The sequence below is a fragment of the Styela clava genome, chromosome 3 (genome assembly GCF_964204865.1).
Source record: "Styela clava chromosome 3, kaStyClav1.hap1.2, whole genome shotgun sequence".
NCBI classification, from domain to species: domain Eukaryota; kingdom Metazoa; phylum Chordata; class Ascidiacea; order Stolidobranchia; family Styelidae; genus Styela; species Styela clava.
The window spans coordinates 3559183-3565476 of NC_135252.1; positions in this window are offsets into that span (position 1 = coordinate 3559183).

Consider the following 6294-nt stretch of genomic DNA (forward strand, 5'->3'; position numbering starts at 1 on the left):
CATATTTGATTGTTAGTTATGTAGAGTCTTGAATAGAATTTACACAACAATTAAATATCAGGATGAAAATTTTTTTTTCATATCATTAAAAACAATGATATTGATAAAAATGGCTCAAGAATTTTGACGCATCTAGCTGACCTATCTATTTCTATATGCATATGAGACTGCCCGTATATTTCTTTCGATTTCATTAAACCATTTATACTTGACTGCAAAATATTTTAAATCCCAACTAAATCTGATAAAGATATATTAAAACAACTACATCTTACGTATTGACTACAGACTGATCTCGGAAGGCACTACACATAATCGATCGGTACATTCTCAATACTTTATTAGTGGCGTTATTTCATTCTATGTAATCAATAGCCCTATCTTCTGTTCGTCTTGCATGGAACTAAACTTCGCAGAAAGAATTTACGTGTTGTTTTATGTCCGATATATTCTAAATATATCTAAAACGTCAAAAATTAGATTAATGATAAATTTGCGTTTCAGCGCTCGGCACGTTTTCAGAGGTAAATTAAACTTTTTTATTTCAGACCTCAGAGTTGACCAAAAGCCTAAATTGCCATGTGTAATATGACCTATGGATTAACATGAGTTTGCCTATAATACATGAAAAGTTATAAGTAATTCGTATTCGCTCAGGAAAATGAAAAACATAAAGCTTACGACGTTATGATTATAATGTAATTTAAAATCGATTTGTTACAAGCAATACTATGCTGAAGAGATTCATCCACTGCACGATATGAACAGAATTACAACAATTTCTTAATAGTAATAGAAATATTAGTTGCCAGGAATGCGACGTCATGTATGCACGTTGTCTCATTAATTTTCAACAAATCCGTTTTGATGTTTGGACAGGTGATGATCAAACTCAACAATGTTGAATGTTATTCTTAGAAGTAGGTCGACACACAGATCAATCACATTAGTCATGAATGGATGATGAACACGAACCAATTCGCACATATGAGAATTAAAGTCTTCAGATTTGTGACAATAAAATGAGTGATAAAAATTGAACGGAAACACAAACTTAATCAATATCCTTTGACATACATAACTCTTCTTGATAAACTGCCCAGATAGTCTAAGTATTGCATAAATTGAAATGTTCATATACAAGGTGATCTAAAAGAATGTTACCATTTTTACATTCATTTTGGCCCATCCTGAATATTATTATCAGTGGCAAAAATATTTTCGATTTCTTCTTCATCAATATATCTCATCTCAATAATCATCTGACTAATGCACACTGCTGTATAAACCACTACGGATATGGTAAAACAAAAAAGGAAAGATGTTGGTTTCTGGTCTGCAGACCTTTCCACAGCGTAACGTTTCTCAGCTTCTTTGGTTCTGCATGTGGGAGCTATTTTCTTTTGGGTCTCAGGCTGAGACAATTTTAGAACTCGCTTTCAATTCAGAATCAGTGATATGAAGATTGAGTTTAACCAAAGATTTTTATTTAATCATGACACATTTTCAAGTTGAGATTCTTTTGGTTTTTGCTGTGCTATTTTTACTCTTCATAATTCTTCATGTTGTCAAACTCAGAATGAACCTTACAATTGCATACCAGCGAGACACATTGTAATCCGTAAATCTAACTAATTAAAAAGTGGCGATATAAAAGCCCATTCATCAATTAATAAGATGTGAGAAATTACCAGTGTCCAAGTTTGATATTCAATGCTTTCGTTACACCCATTACTATCAATTTGCATACTATATCTACACTTCTGTATAGCCTAAATTCTGAATGAATATAATAAATAATGACCGTTGAATGCGAGCAGACAATGATATATCAGTGTCATTTGCTTGTACGGTAGAAAATAGCGTACATGTAATAGTGGATCGTGACAACATCATACCATCGTGTGAGTTTGATTATAATTACCCTTCTTACAATAAACTACACATATAGAAGTTGATGAAATTTTAATGCATTAAATCATCTTTACCCTTGCCTGCTAACTGTATATTACAATTTCTGTGCAGCAAACAATCCCTATCCCCAAAAGTTCAAGAATCATTGGGGTGGTCTGAAACAATGTTATGTGTACCAGGTTGAGGTTCAGGTTGTGTGTCATCTTGGTGCCCATACTTCGGGAGCGCCATTGTTACATCACAATAATTTGCATAATAGGTGTGACATTTGGTATGAAAGATTCCTGGCCAGAATTTGCATAAAAAAATCCAACACAGTACGGCCAAGCAAACCACCGGGAATCGCGATCGTGAACTTAACATTAGAAAATTCAACTTAATGTCTGAATCTATTTTCTAACTAACTTGGGAATGCGTGTCGACAAATACTACATATAAAATTTGAATCCTAAATCGGAATTTACGTACATGCCTACGGACGGTAAATTAAGTAAAACGTTATATGTTAACTTTTTGGCGCACCAAATTGGATATTTATCTCACAAACTTTGCGCTACATGACAGTTTTCAGTCGAAACTCTCAGACTGCATTACAACACTCAACTAATGTGACTGATACAATATTTCAATGTTTTTATGTTTGATTGGCGTCGGAAAAAAAGAATATATATTATAGGAACGACTTGTTATATAAATTCAGTCTGTCTACATCCCAGACAAAGAAATAATAACTAGACAAACGAATAAATTAAAATGACAGCTACAAAATGTCACAAAAATCTGTCACCTGTTCATAAATCAAACAACGCTTTAGGAATCCATATTGTAAAGAGTCCATATGCGAAATTGTTGAAACACATATAAACGGACAAAAATGACAAAAAAAGTAAGTGGAGAAATAAATCTTCTAGTATACCTCTCGCTTTCGCCAATATGCGCTGGTGTGCTCTTATAATTCATAAAAAACATCGGTTATTATGCAATAAATTTACTGTTTAAAATATTTTCATTAAATTTAAAAATTAAAAGCGTCTCAAGAAGTATTGTATCTCATCTAAAATTAATTTCAACAGTTGAGTTTATGGGTGGATGATAAAAAGTTAATTATATATATATATTTGTATTATCACTTCAATTCAGTTCATGTATATATTCAATATTTTGTGATGACCTTCCACCTATTGCGTGAGATTTGAAACACTGCCCAAAATTTATTTCGTCTCTTTAAAATTAACTTAGGACGTATTAATCGCATTTAATACTAAATAAGTATGAACCATGGATAAACAAGCATTTTATGTTCGATTTATACTTGACTAATGCATCTCAATTATCGGAAATGATATTTAATATACGCACGCTTAGAAACGTGATGAATTGATTACTTTAACGCGAAAGTGTTCTGTTTGTCTGATCTGATTCTGCGTCATACGCCAAATTAATTATGCGAAATGCTCGTTTTGTGCTTCATCTTATAACATTTGTTATCACTCCATGCTTTCATAATGATTTATCACTTGATTAATTAAATACACTGCCCAGCTTTTGTCTTTGAAATTATTTGAAATTAAAAAAACTAATCGAAGTAAATTATGGTGATATAAAATAGTTATCCATGAGTTAATAACTTCTTTTGTATACATTCAAGGCGATGATGTTTTTAATCCGCGCAAACTTCGATCAGTATGAAGAGATGTACAGTGTGTGCGCATTGATCGATAAGCGACAACAAAATAAAAAGAAAAGTGAAATAATGTAATGACAACTTTGGAAGATTAAGTATAAATTGATCTCATCAAGGCTTCAATATCAGAATCAGACGTATGAAACAAATCAGGAAAACAAACAAACAGTTAGGCTGTAACAAAATCAGTCAAACCAACCAACTGCTTTTGGCCCAAACATATGTTAGATCTCATGTTTAAACGGCTGTGTCCCGTCTGGAGGCGAAAATTTTTTTTGTCTATTAATCGGGGTAACCGCACTGAAGTGTAAAATCTGTATTTAATTAAGGAGAAAGGGTCTTAATATTTACGATTTTGAAAACCTGTTCATCATAATTAAAACAATCATCCGGTCGGATATAAATTATCAATCAAACCATGTTTTAGTATATCTCTATCGCCAACACAAATGTTTTACAAGTTGATAGTTTTAAAATATGCTCCAATGTTTCAGAGAGATTTTTTTTTCGATGAATTTGAGTCTATATATTTTTTGGAAATTTTCGATGTTTACTATTTACATTAGGGGTCGGCAAACTTTTGTCGCTCGCGGGCCAAAATTGAAGATTGCAAGTCATTGGCGGGCCGCACACATTTTTAGAAAGTTAAAACCGAACAGAGGGCCGCTGAAACACCTTTTCTACACACAGATCAGAAGTTAAATTTTAAGCAGCCCACGAAAACTGACCATTTGAATATTTTCCGCGCCATTAAACCATTAGAACCTATCATAAACTTTTCTGCGTTTTGTTGCCATTTGTCTAATTATAATTAAATTACAGGCTGATTAAACAAGTAATTGTGAATTATATACTTGTTAGGTTATAATATAATTTATCTACACGTGTCTCAAAACAAATTCTGTTACGTAAAGAATAGGATCGCCAAAACTGCTGTTTTGTTACTATAATTCAGTGAAGCGTCGCGGGCCGGATTATATTGCTCCGTGGGCCAGATTCTGCCCGCGGTCCGTAGTTTGCCGACCCCTGATTTACATGAGGTCGACCTAGTTTTACACATATGAATTTTCAAAAACTGCTTCAACGAAAATCGAACGCTGTTAGGAAACGGCCTTTGATGACGTGGTACTGAAAACTCGTTCAATGCTTTTATTCATCGCGCGTTCATGAGTGGGGTGTCGTGTTCAACCTTTTGTTTTTGGCACTTAATTCTAGTTCCTCTTCGATTTGTTTCATAAAAATTGAAAGAATAGTGTAATGTTAAACGGAAATGCTAATACATAAGGCGCTCTGACTGTAAGGCAATCAATCAAGCAATGACGTTTTATGTAATGAGCTTACCCTTACTGATAGTCCGGCATTGGGCTTTGAAACATTGATTCTAGAATCTAGAGTACTTTTTTGCCACTCTATTTCGTTTCTCGGCTGTTTTATAAAATATTCAGTCAAGTTACGATGTTATCAATGCACACTGTTATATAAACCGACTTTGGACCGGCATAATTTATGCATTTCATGTTTTCATCAGTATAGAATCACGTACCGTTGGCGTTAAATATGTGAATACTGGAGGACGAGATATACAATGGAGATGTTATGGAATAGATAATGATTGACCTCAAGTATAATGTGGAGATATTGCAATCTTGCAGAGTGCGTTAAAAATGACTCTCAAAAACATCAAAACGACTTTTGATGGATGTGATAGCAGCATCATTAGTGACAAGTCCATACATGGTATTTGTGGCGTATAAGATATGAGATTAAGCCCCATGAGATAAAGCCCCACGACAGCTGATTGTAATAACATGAGGAATGTGTTGCTGCCAAAGACGACATTGAAAATCTTTTTCCAGTGAAGTATTCTTGGCCATTGGCAGTAAACTGTCGACAAACCAATCAGGTTGATGTTTGGTGCAAACTATCATTACTCACGTTACATATTGATTAATCAAGAAAGCATCGCCAGATTATTTTTAAAAGATGAGGTCATGTTCGTTGATGGATTGGGGTAGTGTGCCTACGCTTACAGAAACGCGAAAACGACTCTTGATGGAAATATGAAAAACGACTTGCAACTAGCGTAAAGCAGATGTAATGAAATGTCATGATATGAGTATCATTCAGTGATGAGCCTTAACATGTTGCTTGCGCATAATAAAGCATAAAGTTGCCGGTGCATGTGGTTGACATTATAGATTGCCGTCTATTGGACATTTATCAAAAACTACGCGCACCGGCAGTTTTATATTTTCCACTCTACGCTAATTCGATTATTTTGGGGACAGTTTATTGTCAGTAGCCAAAGAATAGTTCACTGAAGAGAGATTTTCTGCCAGGACATTATCAACGACCAGATGTTGTGGGGTATTATGATATTATAGATTGGTACCTATTGCATAGTTATCATGCACTAAGAGCGCTGGTAGTTTTATGTGTTTGTGCGCAATCAACATGTAAGTAAAGCCCTTACCCCTGTATGTTAACACCGTATCGACCACTAGCCGCTTTCGATTTTTTTTTTTACACTTTTTAATGCGCTAATTATATCAACGACCCGTAATGTACATATTATAGTTCGTAGATGCAACCGCATATACATAAATTGTATTCTTATGAAATGATCTGGCAGTATTCGTACATCCCTTTAGTGGCTGTATTTGTATTTTGAGTTGGCTACACAATATATGCATATG